At 35.3% G+C, this 21,660-nt stretch overlaps 1 long non-coding RNA gene across 1 annotated transcript; it reads left to right on the top strand.

Annotated features, from left to right (window-relative positions):
• Nucleotides 1–802: 802 nt before the first annotated feature.
• On the top strand, nucleotides 803–17,754 carry LOC125240699. The gene is made up of 3 exons (XR_007178656.1): nucleotides 803–1,001; nucleotides 4,025–4,028; nucleotides 17,743–17,754. It is a non-coding gene; the product is annotated as an uncharacterized LOC125240699 (long non-coding RNA).
• The last annotated feature ends 3,906 nt before the right edge of the window (nucleotides 17,755–21,660 follow it).

Below are 21,660 nucleotides of genomic sequence, written 5' to 3'. Positions count from 1 at the left end.
ACAATTTTCTGTTATTTGAGAACGACACCTGCATTGTCAGTCGTTGCATCATTGAGGTATATGTACTACGTACTAGAGGCGACGTTGCCAAGCAAAAACACTGCACATGCTGACAAATGCGCGGGGTGCGGGGAGCGGTTATTTACGCGTAGAGTAGGGCTACCACCAGATGTGACACATTATTATATTCTGCCTAACGGGAATTTTACATTATAGTTAAATACGGATATTCTAGTCAAACTTATTTATTTATTTACAACTTAAACAATACAAATTAATACAAAATAAATGTGCTGTATTTATCTTCTTCTTTAAAATACACAATGAACATATATATGTGTGGTCAGTTGGTAACCAAGTTTCCTCAGCACGATTTTTTTGGACAAAGCATATAAATTGTTCCATTTTTTCATGACCAGGCCGAAGAAAACTGCAAAAAGTGAGCGTGCTAAAAATACAATTTTACTCAAAAACTATTAACTATATATATTTAAAAAATATATTTTTTTTAATATTTTAGTAACATAATTAATGAAATAGTAAGTAGTTACTTATTAATTTTCCAAATAGAAATATTTATATTTCGCAACGCTATTAGAGATGAAACACATTACATATGTAGTAGGAACAGTGTAAATGGCACATCTGCGCGGTTAACTTTTTATAGTCTATGATTGCGTCACCAAAATGGCGGCAGTGTCGCGCCCGCTCGCGAGTTTGTAGAATATTCAATCTTAAAATATTATAGACGAGTTTTTTGTTTAATTTACCGATGAAATGTCACACCTTGGCTTTTATTTGATTTCCTCGAGTGATTAGTACAATTTTTAAACACACAAGAAGGCATTATTCACGTGGAAAGTAAATGCATCACGGCACGTCACTGCACCGCAAGGACCCGGTAAGGACTGACAACGTTGCGGTCCAGTGGACCGCAGTGCGTTGTGTAAAAAATCTCTTAGCAACGTCGCCTCTAGTACGTAGTACATATACCTCAATGCGTTGCATCATAAAACTGATACATAAGATGATAACGGCACTTACCTGACTTATTTATTGGTTTCAGTAGCTTTTACACACAGAATTCAATTATGTATTATTTCCTGATAAAATTCAACAAGTACCTACATTTTTTGTCACACTTGCTCAGCAAGTGTATACGTAAGCCTAGCGGGAGTTATAGAAAACTGTCAAAAAGCTTTTTCCATTTGGAGTTATGAAATGTAATATTTTTCTTATTTAAATAAGTACAAATAATAATTTGAACAGCCAGTAGCAACAGCGCCTGTAATATAAATAATTAATAATACATAAATTTAAATACATATCATACACGAAAGAAAAAACGACAGGGCCCACTGGTGGCCGAGCCGGGAATCGAACCCGGGTCTTCAGCTTACGCGGCTAAAATGTGACTAGTGACTACTTGAAAAAAAGAACAAATCGAAAAATATTCAATAAAATAATTTGATTTGTTCCCTAGTTGTAATTAATAATACATTTAAACCCGATTTCTACTATTTTAGTTCAGACAGTTTCACAGAGAGTTCCATTATTGTTAAAGATACAAATGTGGAAAACGGGAATACGAAGCCAGTGGTGAAAATTAATCGCGAAAATTTAAACGCATGTCAATTGCCTACGCTTTTAACTTTTGACATACGTATTAACTTAAATATTGGGTTGGCACAAAAGTAATGACACACTGTACAAAACTCTATACATTTCCTTTCTTAAGTTAAATGTTTTCGATAATATTCTAGTATGTTGTAGAACATTCTAGGTACTTCTAATGTGAGGGTATATAAAGCCGCCCTCGTGATTGGTTTAGTTAGATTGAAATAAAATGGACGAGCGACAAGTTCGAACACTTTACTTATACGAGTACTTGTTAGGCCACAGTGCGCGGGCTGCGGCTGACAATATCAACACTGCATTGGGCGCTGGAAGTACAAGCCATGCCACGGTGTCCAGATGGTTCGACGGTTTTAAATCAGGAGACAGGAGCCTTGAAAGTCAGTCACGCTCAGGGCGACCACCTGCATTCAATGATGACGATTTACGCCGCGAACTACAGTCGAATCCTGATGCTACTACTCGTGAATTAGCGGAAGCACTTAACTGCAGTCACCACGCTGTGGTATTATACCATCTGCATGAGCTTGGGTATCGAAAAGTTTTGGCTCGATGGGTACCGCACATCCTTGCGCCAGTCGTGCAGTCCGTGTCGCCACCTGTCAATCACTTTTGCTGCGACCCCGACCTAAAGAGTTTTTGACTGATCTGGTTACGGGAGATGAATCATGGATTTATTATGAGAACGATACACGTCGTGCTTTTTGGCTGCCTCGAGAAGGAACGCCACCAACTCAACCGAAGCTGAGTCAAAAGAAAAGCCCGCTTAAAAGTTTTGCTTTGTTGTTTCTGGGACTCGCAAGGCATGCTGTTTCATGAACTAAGTATTACACAATGAAACTGTAAACGCTAACAAATATTCAACACAGCTCACCGAACTATCTTCTGCTATCAAGAAAAAACGACGAAGACGAGCCACTGTAATTTTACTACATGATAACGCTCGACCTCATGTCGCATCTACCGTTCGCCAACAGCTGCAGAACTTGGGCTGGGAGACGATACCCCACCCACCTTATTCTCTAGACCTCGCACCATCAGACTTTAATTTGTTTAGAGCCCTGAAACGACATTTGCGGGGTAAACAATTCAATGATTTCCATGATGTACAGGTGGAGTTGAACAACTTCTTCGAGGCACAGCCATCAGAGTTCTGGGCGAAAGGCATCCAAACTTTGCCGGATCGTTGGTAAGAAGTCATAGATGCTAATGGTGATTACATCATCGACTAAGCTTTTTGTATTGTAATAATAATAAAAAATATAAAACGTAAACCAAGTGTCTCATTACTTTTGTGCCAACCCAATAAAACTGTCACTGAAATCTCTTGTTTATAGAAAGTCCCTGAAAAAAAACGAAACCGCTTCTCTAAAATTATAAAATAAACTGCTGCATAAGTGCATAGGTCCATACAATTACAAACCATCATGCTATTACATTATAACCACTTTATTTAAAGCTAATAATTTATAATAGTATTTTATACAATCGTGATATAATACGAAGCTTTTCAGTCGAGTACCATGTTTAGGCCACGAAGCTTGCTGAGTGGCCTAATAGTACGGTACGAAAGTGAAAAGCTTAATTATATCACTATTGTATACAATATTTTTTTTAAGAGTCATCATCTTCATCATCAATGGACGGAAATATCATCATTCATGCAAGTTAAAATTAATGATAATAGAGTCGTTCACCATTGTATCAACATCGAATTACCTAGCAATCAATTATTTGTAATAACCTTCTCTGATTGGCCGATAACGCGACAGATAAAAAAAAATGTGTTTCAGATGCAGGAAAAATTGCCAGGTATCGCAAGTTAGTATAGAAATTGTATGAAGTTCTATTTTTGAAATTATTACAGTTAACTAAAGTTAACTATAATGAGCTTATTATAATTGAGTCAGAACTGCCATCTCTATGGCATATGAGTTGGATACTCTTATCCAACACTGAAAAGTTAGCACTTATAGTTTAGTCTGTGGTGTCTTAATTGACAGATTACAGTCGACAAGTAGAAAAATAAATATTACTACTAATCTACGAATAGGTACTTAAATAAATTTGTATAAAACCGTTTCATCTAATTCATCAGCTAATGCTCCCTAGTACCGATAATGGTGAAATTAGGAACTACCTACCTACTATAGGAAATTCCATGGGCGTAGGAGCGGAATACCTTCGTGTTAGAATTTATAGGCTGGGCACCTGCGCCAGTGAGCGATCGGACAAGAAATTTAGCATCGTATGTGGGCTTTAACTCTAAACGGATGGATTAGGAGCCACTACCTTTGATGATTGGGTTTCGTTAGCCGTTACCTTACCTAGTTTATGCTCCTACGTGGCTGGATTGGAAAAGACTTTTGAACCAATAATGAGATATTAGATTTGTTTTTACGATGGTAAGGTGCTTGATTTTAATGATTTTGTTTTTAAGTTATTTCAGCTGTCATGTCAGCGCGGTTTTAACAAGAACCTACTTCATTTCAGTGAAGGAAGGTGAAACTCGACCGAGTTTGCCGTGGACTCGTTAAAAGCAATTGCACGAAACGATTTATTCGATGACGAGTAATCAATGGTTAAATCAACTTCGTTTGTTTACCGATTATCAATACGATGTCGCCATAGTAAGTAACATATTGTGCACTACCTAATACTAATATGTATGTTTAATAAATGTACCATCCATACTAATATTATAAATGGGAAAGTGTGTGTGTCTGTTTGTTTGTCCGCCTTTCAATGCAAACGGAATTGTGATTTTTTAAGTGGAGATAGTTGAAGGGATGGAGAGTGACATAGCCTACTTTTTGTCTCTTTCTAATGCAAGCGAAGCCGCGGGCAAAAGCTAGTACAAAATAAATGACTATTTTAGACTTATATGGTAATATTGTATATCATTTTATTTATTACTAATATGCACCAGACTGCACAGGTGCGGTTTAGTTGCGGCATCCGCGCCATCAGCAGATTAATATAACAAGCTGGATTGGATAAAGGATTCAGCGAATGAAAATAATAATTTTATTACTAATACATATAACAACTTTTGAGTCATGCACTTATTTGACGGACATTAAGTAGATACCTATAACTTCATAATTGTATATCGAAGTAAGACAATGCATAATATGTGAGTGTGTTTAGTAAAACGTCCCACTTTGTCGCTTACCATAAAGACGAGATTTGCTTACATTGTATCTTTATATGAATAATTTGTCAAAGCGGCTTTAAAGCAATCGACAAAGTGGGACGTTTTACTAAACACACTCACATATGAAGGATGAGGCGAGAGGTGAGAATAGCATTTTCTATTTTACAAATATGAACTTTGCGTGTCATGTACCTTCAAGAATTCGAGAGGAAATGTTGGAAATTATTTTTATCGGATGAAGATAAGACTGCTAGCTATACCCACTACAAGTTTAAAAGTTGTAGTCTAGCCCGAGCGGTGAATATTGAATTTCAGCTCTGCTTGATAAAAAAGACTTTGTACCTACAGACTACAGACAGATACAACCAAAATCACAATGTAAATGTATGTAGGTACATAATGTAACATGCGTGTGAAAATATTTATTTGTTTTGTAAGATGGCAAAGTTGTCGTTTAACCCGCGTGTCAATATTGATACTTGAGCAAGCGAAAGATTCCAATATTGAACTCTGAGCGTAGCGAGTGGTTCGAAAAGTAAAAGCCTGGCTTCAAAACACGAACGTTAAGCAAATTTTGCCACTGAATGAAACACAACATTTCCATCACACCAACACGAAGAAAATGTTAACCGTAAAATATGAAACTAAATCAAATCTATCAATTTATTTACAAATTTATGATGATAAGTCATGTTATAAAGGTCAATTCAAACAGCCAGCTGTGGGCATCAAGTTAAACTTTGTATTAAAGCTTGCACTCTGTGGATAAAATGCAGCTTTCTCATTCGTTTTTGATGCATCAAGATACAAAATCATTTATTTAGCAAATAAGCCACAGGAGCACTGTTACACGTCAACATTACAGAATACCTATCAATTAAAATTAAATAAAAAGTAATAGAATCGTTAACAACTGAAAATATTATTCTAAGCAAAGTAGGTATGTAGGAATGTAATGATATAATTACTAGCTTTTTCCCGCGGCTTCGCTCTCGTTAGAAAGAGACAAACAGTAGCCTATGTCACTCTGCATCCCTTCAACTATCTCCACTTAAAAAATCACGTCGATTCGTCGCTCCGTTTTGCTATGAAAAACGGACAAACAAACAGACACACACACTTTCCAATTTATAATATTAGTATGGATTAGTTAGAGATGTATAAAGTCTCTAAAGTCTAAATGTCATATTATGTAGAACTAACAATACTATACTTAACTATATTACGAGAGAGCATGTACACCCGTACATGGTGTGGAAAAAACAGTGTTATTTTTAAACAAGCATATATTTGTACTTATTGTTTCTTTTCATTACAAATATTTTAATAATCCCATCCCAACAACAAGCCAGCCAAAGATAGTCGTATTTACTATCATAAATACTTACAACATATTCATAATTCATAATATAACATTTTCGTTGAATAACAATGGATGTTGCGCAAAAGAAATATGTCCGGAATTCAAATTACATTGGAAGCACGTCTGTTCCGTTTTGTCCGCTGTGATTGAATATTTTAGTACGTAGGCCTATCGGATAGCTAACACAATGATAGCCCGGTACCTCTTCATCTTATTATAGATTGATGTGTATTTTCGTCCGAGTATTTAAATTGATGGCAATGGAGACATGCTTTTGACCTTTTAAGTCTGCCTCCCTGTATTACAATTTAATTAAAATGGCGGTGGCACCCATAGGCTAACGGCAACGCTAACCACGGGGCGGGTCATATAATTGTTTTTCTTCGGACATATTACAGGTTTAAGAAATATATATCTAATACCTACAGGAACCGTATAATAAAATGATGACATGTTATAACAAGCACAATGAAGGCAGACAAAATTACCAAATTGTTTTCTAAAAACTTTGTGAAATATACGTTTTTCTACTTGTCTACTGTAATCTGTCAATTAGGACACCACAGACTAAACTATAAGTGCTAACTTTTCAGTGTTGGATACTCTATGGCAGTTCCGACTCAATTATAATAAGCTCATTATCAGGGAGCGTACTTTTCGTGCCGATGACATCAATTTGACGTCACGCTCCGTATAGGGTGATCCCAAATAGTTTTATTGTAAATTATTAATCACTAGCTTTTACCCGCGGCTTCGCCCGCGTAATAAAAATATTCATTAAGATTTTCATTTGGATCCTTAGGTTTCTCTGGTATATTTATCTGCGATTATTTCGATTGCACATAATACTTTTGCTTGCAATGATTGTAGAAATATTACACATCGACCACAGCGTAGGTAATTCTATATACGCTGGGGAAACCTTTATAAACATCCCACATAGCCCGTATTTCGACACTATATGATCGGTGGGTAAAAAGTACTTTTTTCTATTATCCCTTACAATTTTTTACATTTTGCTTATACTTATCGCAAACGTAATCTTCAAGCAAGCAAACAACGATCGTCTTAGAGCACTTTGATTGTAAGAGACCGCCGACCGATTATCCGTATCCCTCTAACGATACCCATATTATCCGTATCCGTATCCGTTTCCGTATCCGTATCCGTATCCCTATCCGTATCCCTATCTCTATCCCTATCGCTATCGCTATCGCTAACGCTATGGCTATCGCTATCCCTATCGCTATCCCTATCGCTATCCCTATCCCTTATCAAGATAACACTAAGTTCTCGCGCTTTGTACACATATTTAAAGTCACATACAGGTCGAAAGCGATTAATTAACATTATTTTTACCTTTTTTCCCAACGTTTCGGCCAGGTTGCACTGGCCGTGGTCGCGGAAGACTGACGTCCCAGCAAAATGTCACCGGAGATGTAAACAACACAAAACTACCCGATATTAATTTATATAAATGTTCGGGGTAGACAAATAAATATAATTTACCCGCATGTAATTATTTACGACATCACATTAGAAACCTCAAAAATAACAGTACTTCTCCACTATTTAATGGATGTTATTATACATATAAACCTTCCTCTTGAATCACTCTATCTATTAAAAAAAACCGCATCAAAATCCGTTGCGTAGTTTCAAAGATTTAAGCATACAAAGGGACATAGGGACAGAGAAAGCGACTTTGTTTTATACTATGTAGTGACATCGCTATCCCTATCATTCATTCATTCATTCATTCATTTATTCCTTTATCAAACATAGTTTTACATGTCAACAAAATTACATATAAATACATTCTTCTTTGTTATTTTTTGTTATTAAGTGTCTACAGTCGGCACTTATAACTTACATAGTTAATGCAAACATGCTGTCGAAGATACATTTCAATTTTATAATTCAAAATGGTTGGTATAGTGAACCAGTTCAAGAGTGCACGTCGTTGAAAAATTCGTCAACAGTGTAATACGCTTCAAGCATAAGTTTATTTTTAAGTTTATTTACGAATTTACGATTATCGCTATCCCTATCGCTATCCCTATCCCTTATCAAGATAACACTAAGTTCTCGCGCTTTGTACACATATTTAAAGTCACATACAGACAGGTCGAATGCGATTAATTAACATTATTTTTACCTTTTTTCCCAACGTTTCGGCCAGGTTGCACTGGCCGTGGTCGCGGAAGACTGACGTCCCAGCAAAATGTCACCCCATGTAAACAACACAAAACTACCCGATATTAATTTATATAAATGTTCGGGGTAGACAAATAAATATAATCTACCCGCATGTAATTATTTACGACATCACATTAGAAACCTCAAAAATAACAGTACTTCTCCACTATTTAATGGATGTTATTATACATATAAACCTTCCTCTTGAATCACTCTATCTATTAAAAAAAACCGCATCAAAATCCGTTGCGTAGTTTCAAAGATTTAAGCATACAAAGGGACATAGGGACATAGGGACAGAAAAAGTGACTTTGTTTTATACTATGTAGTGATTAGTCGTCAATCATTTTAATCGTGTACAAATTACTTCAAATACAGTAGTCCATTTACATGTGGCATAAATAATATTTGATTTGTTTTTATAAATAAATTTAATTAAATAGTATTTATTAACAACACATTACAATAAATACGTAGAAAAGAGAATTTCTCTCTAACGTAAAGCACACCATCCTTCTTGCATTCATTACCATGCAAAGAAATTCATAACTTAAAATGATTGATGACTAATGATTAATAATTTACAATAAAACAATTTGTGATCACCCTATATGGAGCGTGACGTCAAATTGATGTCATCGGCACGAAAAGTACGCTCCCTGCTCATTATAGTTGACTTTAGTTAACTGTAATAATTTCAAAAATAGAACTTCATACAATTTATATACTAATTTGCGATACCTGGCAAATTTTCCTGCATCTGAAACACATTTTTTTTATCTGTCGCGTCATCGACCAATCAGACGGTTATTACAAACAATTGGTTGCTAGGTAATTCGATGTTGATACAACGGTGAACGACTCTATTAACATTAATTTTAACTTGCATGAATGATATATGAATATATGATATTTCCGTCCATTGATGAAGATGATGACTCGTAGAAAAAGTATTGTATACAATAGTGATATAATTAAGCTTTTCACTCTCGTGCCGTACTATTAGGCCACTCAGCAAGCTTCGTCGCCTAAACATGGTACTCGACTGAAAAGCTCTGTATTATGTCAAGATTGTATAAAATACTATTTTAATTATGAACCTATATTATACGTATGTACTGTATGTAGGTACTACATATTACCTATACACCATAATTCCATCTCATCAACCGACTTAGTTAAACGGTACATACCGTAGGCCTAGCCGATAAGTGTTACTTCAATTTTTCTAATCGCATACCTACTTACGGAAGATCTATTACATCTATTACATTTTCTAATGAAGAGTAATGGATGGGACAAACATAAGATAATTGGACAACGCTGGTGACCCTGGGGAGTTCGGCATCTAATGAGAATTATCTGATATCGAAAAAAAAACGGGCGCATCAAACTAAAGTACCTACACTATTAAAATAAAACCTTGCCTGTGTAAACATGAAGTAAATATTTTCATAAATCTGAAATCTCGCTAGGTATGTACCTAAAGATGAGGCTGGTGTTATTGGGGGTTTAATTTTTCGTCTTTATGAGACATGCTTACGTGAAAAATAATCTACCTTTATCTTTCCAATACTAGTTGTTGTAATTAATTGGGGTAATTCGGTCCCTCAGACTCTTATATTCCAAGTAGGTATATAGGAAGACCAACTTTTGTCCGCGACTTCGCTCGCGTTAAATTCGAAAATTGCGGAATTCTCCATACGATACGAACTTCCACCCCCCATTTTAGGACATAAAGAGACAAAAGTAGCCTATGTCAATCTTCATCCCTTCAGCCATCTCCACTTAAAAAACCACGTCGCTCCCTGTTGCCGTGACAGATGGGACAAACCAACAGACACACACAAACACACACACACACACTTTCCCATTTAAATATAATATTAAGTATGGATAAAAACATTTATGGGAAAAATACTTAGGAAAACGAATCAGAAGGGTAAGTATAAGAAAATAATTATATGTTGTACCGAAAATCTGGCATTTTTCATAGGGGAAGGATATTAAATTTAAAACTTGTAAAGCACTGGCAGTACGTGTTCAGACGCAACAGAAAAAACAAACAGACAGAGACAGATATAATAATATTAATAATCTGTCTTAAGACGATACGATACAGGTCAATTCTCCATACAAGCGCTCTCGACTATTTCCTCCCTGGTTTTTGAAGATAGAGCAATGATTTTTTCAACACAGATTATTATTATTTTTATCTGTGTCGGCCCGTTTTGATTTTTTTTGCTATTACCTCTATTATTTTAAAAGACGCTAGAGCCAATCAAAAATTTCTAAAAACGGCCTTTTTTAATATGGCTCAAAAAAAGGTCTGATACTCAGGATCGGTAACAATTAGACAAAAAATCTAAACGGTCCGACACAGATTAATTCCTTGTTATTCAGATTTTCAAATTTCGTTCCGTTTAAATAAGTTTTGAAGGAGGAAACAGTCGAGAGCGGAACCTCGATTTAAAGATTTTTTTTTCGCAATATCTTTTAACTGAGTTGTTCTTAATGGACATTTTTTTTCGATAAATCTAATTAATAACACTAGTATGTATATTTAACTGAAATTCCCAAATTGAAAGGAGACTCCTTTCCATTTTAGCATTTTCGCTCCCGTAGTGTCTTAAAAATATAATTGATGATCTTGATGAGCCTTTGTATGGAGAACTGACACAATAAAATTTTATTAATTCATTACACACTATTTGCGCATAGCTACTAGTCATTGCGAAGAAATATAGAAATTATCCAATGAAACGAATATTCGGAAGTCGGTGGATGCGCACTTACCTATATACGTAACAATATGAATACCCTTGATAGAATACAATACCAACTTTATTGTATGGAAATGACACATTTCATAGTGTTGAGTACTACTTTTTATTGTTTGGTTTGAAAGAACTCAGTATTAAAAGATACACGTATTTTTTATAAAAAAAAACTGCTATTTTAAAGCAAAAAAAAGGGATTTTCTTTTGATTAGTACTTCGAGCAAGTAGAGTGTAAGTTACAAACGTCAAGAATTAACTTAATGACGTCACTTGTGTTGTTTCGTACACATAAGAAAACGACAAAATTCATTCCTAAAAAAGTTTTAACAGTCAGCTTAAACAGTCCGAGATGTCTGACTGTTAAGTGTCACTGTCAACAAATATTGAATAACAACGAGCTATGGAATGTAGAAGTATAAGGAAATAAATCTGTCGAAGAAGAACAGTCGAAAAATGACGTGTCAAACCCTTATGTACAGTCAACCAATTTGAATTCTAGGCCACTGTAGAACCTTTGCACAGTAAACGTCAATGTGACTTCTTATGGCAAATAGAACATGGTTTAAATAAGACAGGGTTCTAGAGTGGCCTAGGATTCAAATTGGTTGACCGTACCTGCGATTGCAGCGTCACCTATCTATGGTTTTATATGTGCAGTTGTGCACTTCTGGGTACGTAGCCGAATGGCACAAACGCTCACGAAACGCTCACGAAAGGAAACGCTCGTAGATATCTATCTCTATCGCTCTTGGATATTGGCGTGATAGAGCCAGACTACCTTTCGCGGCGTTTCGTTTTCGTTTCGCGTCGCAGAAATGCTATTCGGCTACGGCACCTGATACTTACGCCGTGTCTTGCGTGGGCGACGGTCGCGCGACCGTCGCCGTCGCGTTTCATACTTCCATATCGATAAGGTTTGATTTCGTATGCGTTGCATCGCCGTCGCGCGACCATCGCGCGACCGTCGCCCACGCAAGCCACGGCGTTAAAGCTTTCGCTCCATATCTCCATACTACGAGCGGTAATAAGTGTCACAGTCAAACTCAAGTGACATTCCAACTGGAAGATTTTTTTGGTCATAGTGACAGCTCTGAATCAACTATGTAACGTCACTTCCCCTTTAAACTGTTTTTAAGATTTTCTTACTAAAAATATGGAAAAAAATATTATAAAATATATTTTTGTGATCGACAGGCGTATATCTCGAAATGGTTTTCGTTCTAGGGACATTGAACATTTTTAAACGTTGTCAATTCAAAAGAAATATGACGTCGTAAGTACCGACCCTTAACTTTGAACTGATTAAATCGGCGCAAAGTTAGCTTAGAGTCTAAGCTCTCTAAGCCTTAGACGGATCAGACGGATGCTATTCTGCTAATAGGCTGCCATAAAGGCAGAAAAGAATCTAACAAAATCGAAAGCATGGAAATCTGTCTGCAGTATAGGTAAGTGTTTTATATTGTGTAACGAGTTGCATGCATGCCAGGTTTGGTCTAGCAATTTCCAATTTAGGAACCGTAAGTGTAGGTATGCTTGGCATGTTTTATGAATTATGATGCGAAATAGCGAGAATGGTCCGCCAGTGCGGTCGACATCCAAGTAGCAAGCGTAGACTAAATATATTAATCACATGATCAGACAAACACAAACACATCAAATTCTTAAATAAGTACCTAATTACTGCATAAATTAAAAAATCTTGCGTAGGTATGTAGAAACAGTTTCTATGTTCATGTTCAACAACTAGCCGGAAGATATTATTTGATTCCACACAAATGCAATTCTCCGAATAAGGAAAAACTCTTTTCATGCAAGCGAGTCTTGGATAAAGAGCTAATGCAGAACGGAAAACTTAATAGATTTCTCTTGTTTTTGTACCGCTTTCTTTCGCTTCCAGTATTTTAAAAGGATAAAATCCGGAATGTACGCTCCTTCTACTTCTAACAAAACTTGGATAATTGGAGTGGTTTCCGATTTACTTTAACTGGAAGAGCACACCTACATAGAATTGGGGACTATACAGATTTAGTTTATTTTCGTGACCTGACTGACTAATACTTAATTAAGATACGTGTGAGATATAACTATCAGTAGGAAATAAACAATGAGTTGCAAATTAAATCAGCGCCGAAGGAAATTTGCGCATTATCGGGATTAATCACATAGTAAATAAAGGTTGTTCGGTATGACCTAATAAGTATTTATTCACCTGGCAAAATTAGGCTTTGAAATAAAAACACCCAAAATAGGGCAGAACCGCAGCACACTTAGCAACATGGTAATTATTAGGCATGGGTAACGATTACTGCTACACTCTAAAAAATGAAGACCAACTAAGAGCAGTTTTCTCTTAGTTGACGTGAAGTTCATCACTACAATTACGATCTTATATAATTCAAATAAAGCTGATTACTAAAAACAACAAGGAAATGTATGATTGAACTAATAACTTAGGTGGTTTGTTATTCCTAACCATTGTACGCCTTGAATCAATTATTAACTTGTTAGGCATAACTATGTAACATAGGTTGATTCAATCCTTAGTTGAACTTACTAAGGTAATTTAGTTCGCATAATTATTTTTCATGGAATTATTGAACAAGATCTTAATCGGCTCAGTTACGTTACAAAAGTAAGAGCAATCAAAATTACCTTATTTGATTTGTCTAAGATCTTATCAGGCTCGTATGGAATCAAGATGCTTGACTACGACTGTCAAAATATTGATAGGAGCAACCAAATTTTTTTTAGAGTGTAGGTATACTATATTCTGTGATTATATTGTACCGGTATGATGCATAAGTTACCTTACATAAAGACTGGTATTTTATGAAAACTTTTTTAAATAACAGTCACGGATTTTAATGCCTAGTTTTAAAACCTTGAATCGTTAAAGCCTTAACTGGTTGTAATAGAGTTTTACACCCCAGTAAAAATGGTATCTGAGCGGAATTGCAAGGAAAATCAATGAAGATTCCCAGCAAATCACGGATAGCCTGGGCTTGACTAGTGCCCGTACTAAGCTGCTACGATAGCTAATCAGTGGCGGAAATTGAGTATTGAAAAACGAACTTTTGAAGAAGATGCCACAATATTTCTATCTCTCTCGCTCGCCCCAATATAAAGGTGCAAGCGGCATGCATCGAGAGTAAATGTTACTTACTGTCTAATAATCAAAAATACTTATTTTATAGTTGAAATACCCCTTTCGTTATTCCAACCGCTTACTGAATTTAGTTTTGTTAATATTGTGCAGTTATATAATAAGTGTAAGAATTGTACGTGTACTAAAATACTTATTATGGTCAGGAGGGCGATTTTTGAATCTAGCATACGGGATTTTGTCACTAAAATATCGGTTGAAAACGGTGACTTGCTTATTATTTTCAGTGACAATTTTCTGAATTCGAACGCGTGAGACTCAAAAATCGGCCCGCTGGTGTCAATACAATGTTGAAAAATAAAAAATAAATCTGAGCTATCATCCTCACAACCAAATACCCCGTTGGTATATTACCTACATTTGTTTCAGCTAGCAAGTTATAAAATAAACCATTGAAATGTTCTATAAATGACGTGAACTCATTTCTACCTATATGTGGAGAAGAGCCTGAACTGCACTAAATTCCCCAGCTTTCAACCAGTTGTTAGCTGCCTACAATAACGGCGCCTTACTAACTGCCTCTCCAAGTCTCGAACGTTATAACTGCTATAATACGAGTACTTAACTTAACTAGCACAGTTCTTATATAGGTACTTACTACTTAGGTACCCTGGTTTGCTAGAGCTTTACCTCGCTAAGTAAGCCACATAAATGCCTTGGGGCTGGCCTGCTCTGCAAGTAGTTCGTCCGAGCGATATCTTTATCTTTTATTCTCTTGTCTAGACTTAGGGTTGCCATCCGTCCGGGTTTCCCCGGATTTGTCCTAGTTTGGAGGCCGTCCGGGGGCCGTCCGGGCGGGGAGTAAAGAAGTCTCCGGGGTAAACCCGGACACTTTTCACGTAAGGAATCACCTCATTGAATTGAAGTATTTATCAGCGAATTTAAGATGGCTGATTAACTAATATCTGTTTACATAATAAAAAAAACCGGCCAAATGCGACTCGGACTCGCCCACCGAGGGTTCCGTATTCGTACAAACTTTCAAAGGTTAAAAAAACTCAGTTCATATATGTAACTCTAATGACTTGTCTAGAAGTATAGGTGCTAATGAGCATTATTGTGTATAGTATAGTGCCATCTCTCGGTGAATTCTCTAATTAATTTGCGCGACCTGTATTGTATGATGGTTTTTTCAGGGATTTTTTTTATAGTGTTAGTGTTGTGTTCGACAGTTTTTACTTTATTTGAAAGATAGTGTTTTAGTAAAGTCTCGTATAATTTTGAAATATTCATATTCATATTCATATGATATGAACGTACAATATGTATATGCAAGGGTGGTAAAATTGAAAGTTGAAATTGAAAAGTTTTTAGTCGATTAAAAAAACAGTTTCCAAGATGTATACACACTCGATTTAATTTTTCATGTAATATTTAGCATAAAGAAAATGTTTCGTAAAATGTTCACAGTTTTTCGTTGGTAAACTTTCTTCTTCTTGAGATAACGGGGGCGGGGGAATAACGGTATTTTTTAAACATTTTCCTTCAAAATTCTTTTTTTTCTTCAACAAAAAAAATATAGGAAATAATTTTGATAATTATCTGCAGTTTGAGCTCTTTCTAATTTGACCTAGTAACTTAGTAACCTAAAAAAAGACAAATTTGTTTTTTTTGTAAGATTTTTTTTTGGTTTCGTTATTGTGTATTGCAAATGGGCATTTTCGCGAAAAAAGATTCAAAAACTTTTTTTTGTAAAATAGGTAAATTTAACGTTTTCCCTACTCAGAATCAACGGGCCCTTTCGATCCTACTAGATAAAAAAAAGCGTACCAAATTTAATTTTTCCACTTCGTTACCATTTTTCAAACAATTTGTACAGCGGTTACAAAGTGGAAAGTATTTACGCAAAATAATAGAAAATTTTGTGATCACTTTTTTGTCTCCTGTTTTTTGCCCTAGATCGAAAGGGCTCGTTATTCTGAGTAGGAAATACATAAAATTTTCCTACCTACCTTAAAAAATTTTTTTGGTGTTTCTTCTAGCGAAAATGCCCAAATTACACATTGTGTGAAATTAAAAAATAAATGGAAGAAAATTAAATGTCATGTCTTTAAAAATAAATTCTGAGTCGTCCGGGGAAAAATGCGATTTACGCCAAATGTCCGGGTTTTTCGTATCTTTGTCCGGGTTTGGCGAAATTCGAGATGGCAGCCCTATCTAGACTGGTTAGTGGTTACAGTAAACATTCGTGCACACGTATTATGTATCTCAAAGTAACTAACTATAATATTGTTTCAATGCGTCGCATCATGAGATGTACACCATATTGATTTATACATCGAGTTTTTTTATGCTTCTCGTTAAATTAGACACGGTTATGCTTCTCGTTAAATTAGGCACGTTAGGTTCATAATTTATCAGGAACCACTTGGTATACCTATAAACAATCTTAGTTTTCATACGTAATATATTAATTATTAAGTGTGAGAGACCTTTAAGACGATACAGGAGGGGTTGATTCTCCATACAAACGCTCTCGACTATTTCCTCCCTGGTTTTTGAAGATAGAGCAATGATTTTGTAAACACAGATTACTATTATTTATATCTGTGTCGGACCGTTTTGATTTTTTTGATATTTTTATTTTTAAAGACGCTAGAGCCAATCAAATATTTCCAAAAACGGCCTTTTTCATTATGGCGCAAAAAAGGTGTGATACTCAAGATTGGTAACAATTAGCCAAAAAAAATAAACGGTCCGACACAGAATATTAATTTCATTGTTATTCAGATTCTCAAATTTCGTTACGATTGATTAAGTTTTGAAAGAGGAGACAGTCGAGACCGAAACCTCGATTTTAAAGATTTTTTCGCAATATCTTTTAACTGAGTTGTTCTTAATCGACAATTGTTTTTCGATAAATCTAGTTAATAACACTAGTTTAATTTAACTAAAATTCCTAAATTGAAAGGGAGGCTCCTTTCCGTTTTAGCATTTTAAGCATCAAGCATCTTAAGAATAACATTAAGGTGGTTCGCCTAGGTTACGCGAAGCTCAGGCTGTGTTAGATGGCGCCACATCTGCAAATTTGACACAAAACAGAGTTTCTATGATTCTTGCAGTAGAAAATTTCACCGTGTGTAATGAATTATGCTTTAATAACCTTGATGTATTGTATGTGGAAACGCATGCACGGGGTCTCCGGTTCGAGACTTATTTCAATACATTTAATTATTTTTCTTGAGTGAGTGTCATCAAATATATTGTTACAATATGTATGTACAAAAGACCTCCCCGAATTTCAACTAGCAATGTTTAAAATTGTGTTATGATATTAATATCAGCCCTATATCAAAGAATAAGTTAGGAGCACTGTTACGCGGTGTCTGGGTATCATTGCTCCTGCTCGCTAATGCTGTGCACCATGCCGTTAAGTCAGTTTGAATATTTGGTAATGTTTCCGCTATGAGAATTTCGTCATCAGCATATAAAAGAGACCAGAAAGTAGGTTTTTGAAGGTCTTCAGTGACATAGTTCATTACTATGTCAAAGAACAGCGGACTAAGAGTAGAACCTTGATGGACACCGACATTCACTTGAAATTCCGGGCCAGCACCAGCAGGGCAGAGAGTTCTGATCTTGATACTGTACATGCCCTTGAGAATAGGCTAGTTTCCTATACTTAAAATAAAATATTTTATGCAGTACACGAAATAAAGCACCACATAATTAGAAGATAAACATGAACAGTAGTTATGTTGAAACATAATTTCTATTTAATAAATAAAGCGAAAGATATAAAGTAAATTAATTGACCGTGACGTCACTCCTCAATATTTCATAGTATGCAATTCCATATTAGCAAATCGTTTTGACAGTTCTTAAAAAGGAGCTGATTTGACTAGTAGGAAACTAGTCTATTCTGATGTAGTTTTCAGGAACAAGTTGTGCCCGTAATGCTTGCCATATTAGCGCCCTTGGGACACGATCGGACGCCATTTTCAAGATCTATAAAGACTACGAGTAGATGGAGTGGAGGTGCTTTTTTAGCCACTTGTATAAAAATGAAACGACAATTTTTAATTTGTATTTATTTTGAAATTGCATACCTACTTTGTGAAAAGATTTTGACGAATTTTTGGGCCATGCTGTTTAATATATGGGACCGATGTTTATTCGAGATCAATACATTTCGCTCCGGTATTCGCCTCAATATAATTTCGGGCAAAATTGAGTTTTTATAAAAGTGCACAAGTTTTTGGAACATATTTCTATGAACTGATCATTTTTGTAGACTTCAATCACGAGTCAATCACAGTCATTGGCGTCGAAGGATTCACGTAACAAACAAAATAACATTTTTTCATATTCATCACCCGTAGTTGTTCCTGTACCTGAAAGAAAATAATATTATAAAACGGCAAAATCTCTAATGTAGAAAGATAATTCATGTAGAATGTGCGTGGGACAAGACCGTATTAGCTTCTGTAATTTTCTATAATATACGTTTTCTATAAATTTTGTTACCTGTCGTCATGTCGTGATTGTTTCACCGGATGGTCTGATCGGAAGATCAGCGCTGGAAGTCGCCAGCAATATGCTGACATGTTTATTTTGTGTGTGTGTGTGTGTGTGTGTGTCCATTCTATAGAAGCTCAACAAAATTTGCATTTATAACAAGGATGAGTACGAGAAAAGTACAATGAAAAAATGAAACTGCAACTTACGACACATCACCACAATTAAAGCGCTTTAATTGAGCGTGAACTCTTTTCCTGGACTTTCGCGAACCAGAATATTTGTGTTTTCTATAATTTGTTTTAGACGTTGAGATCATTTTCAAACTACAATTGACCACACGGGCAAGCGTTATTGACGTTATTGTATTTAAAGTCAACTGACATTATGTCAGTGTCAACTAAAATCGCGCTAATTCATAGACATAGAAAACAAAAATCTACAATCTATGATGTTATAGTCTGTACCATGAACCTACAATTCTATTACTATTCTGTGGTCTGTACACGGCATGTCTCACGCACATTGATGTAAAAAATATTATAAATAAAAAACTTACATGGATTTATACATGATTTCTGTATGAAACAATGTATTTCCTTTAATATCGCGACAATGGGTAATGTAAAGTAGATAGATGCGCATATTTTTCTTTAGTTGTAGTGTGCGTGTGCGGTGACTAAATAAATGGAAGTTGTTTTTTGTATGTGTGGTAATTCCCACAGGAGGTCCTTGGAACAATAGGAAGGCACTTTGGATTATCCGAACGTTATTTATTTATAATTTATTAATATTGATTTACACAAACATGTTTACATCATGAGTCCTGTCAAAAGAGTGTCGTTTGAAAACTCAAAAGTCTGCACATAGACAACTGAGATTCCAAACTTAAACTTGGTCAAGCATGAGTCGATTGCATATTCAACCTTCACAATAACACACCCCCTCAATCGACTCTGCTTGAAGCGTTAGTACATACTTTACAACTTTTATCTAATTCTAATACTTTACAACTTTTATTTAAAAAGGCCACAATCTCATTTCCAGAACAATATTTCAAAACTTTCATCACATTACCAAAAAACAAAAGGTTTCAACAAACGTTATCATCAAATATTAATTAGTACATATCTATATGTACTCTCATATAATATAAACTCCCACTAGTCGACACATCACTACTAATATATAAATAAGTAGTTAATTATTCAGCTTCTCGCCTCATATTATTCTTTATTCTCCCACTCAATACATCGCTACAAATATATAAATAAACAGTTAATTATTCTACTTCTCGCTTTATATTTATCTTTATTCTCCCACTCGATACATCGCTACTAATATACCGGGTGAGGCCTGTAACAAAAGCAAAAAATTAAACTGTAGGCTGTACTCCTTACACAGACCAACATTTGTTCAGCGACTTTTAAAAATAACTTGTATTTTGTTATTTATCACCCTTGAAAGTTTTTCCTAAGAGGTAATGTATTGCGAATTCTGTTAAGTCTAAAGTGTGACTGACAACGTCAATGACAACAATAATGGCGTCCATTGAAGCTAATATTTATTTTGTATGAAAAATAAGAAAATTAACGACTTCATAATTTTTAAAAGTCGCTGAAGAAATGTTGGTCAGTTTAAGGAGTACAGCCTACAGTTTAATTTTTTGCTTTTGTTACAGGCTCCACCCTGTATAAATTAACTACATCTATCTCCCTTATTTATTCCACCTCTCGACTCATACTTATCTTTTTATTCTCCACCGCTCGATACATCATTACTAATTGCCAAATACATATTCGATTATAAAATTTACGTATCCTTCCCTTCTCTAAACAAATACTAAAATACTAAAAATTATAATAATATTTGGAATAAATAAAATTTAGAAAAAATACTTAAGGATAACTTCAGAACACTGTGTAAATAATGACTAAATGGATGTGTGGTTTTACTCTTTTTTCAAGTTCGTTTGATGGTTGCTTTTATATTGATTCACTTACCATTAGTACATATACTTACACCCCCTTAAGTGAATCATTATTAAGCACCCCCTTAATTCTAACTTTATTTCATGTTTCCAGAATCCTTAAGTTTTCTTTCAATACACATTCCTGTATTATTTTTACACACCCTATAAAAAACTTACATACTACGATAATTATAAACAAACCCCGACATGAGCCGAAAAACAATTAACGTTCACTTTAGCCCGCACTTATACTACACTCAATGACTCATTTTAGCCACAATATCACTAAAACACTAATCTTCGTTGACATTTTTCAAACTTTACAGCCGGTAAACTTTTAGTTAGTATATCAGCCAGCTGTGATCCCGTCGGACAGTATTTAACTGTAATCTGATTTTCGTCAATTTTCTCTTTTAGGTAATAGTATTTTACGTCTATGTGTTTGCTTCTTCTCCCCATGATTCCTTTTTTCATAAGCCAAATTGCAGATTGATTATCTACTCTCATCTCAACTTCTAGTTTTTCCTTGGTTATCTCAAAAATCAGATCCCTTATAAATAGTAGTTCTTTACAACATTCTGCTGCTGCTATGAATTCTGCTTCTGTGCTGCTCAGTGCGACTACTGATTGTTTTATTGAGCTCCATGCCACTGGTCCACCATTCAGCCAAATCACAAAACCAGAAGTGCTGCGCCTAGTGTCTGGATCTCCCGCGAAATCCGAATCACAATAACCCCTGAGTACTTTATCATCTTTATTAAAGTGAATCCCTTTTTCTGTTGAGCCTTTCAGGAATCGCAAAATTGTCTTAGCATTATTCAAATCATTTAAATTTGGAGAATTTTGATGCCTCGAACAATAACCCACTTGAAAACTAATGTCTGGTCGCGTTTTATTCGAAAGATATAACAATGACCCTATCATCTCTCGGTA

The sequence above is a fragment of the Leguminivora glycinivorella genome, chromosome Z (assembly GCF_023078275.1).
Source record: "Leguminivora glycinivorella isolate SPB_JAAS2020 chromosome Z, LegGlyc_1.1, whole genome shotgun sequence".
NCBI lineage: Eukaryota > Metazoa > Arthropoda > Insecta > Lepidoptera > Tortricidae > Leguminivora > Leguminivora glycinivorella.
This window is presented reverse-complemented; position numbering and strand designations above follow the sequence as displayed.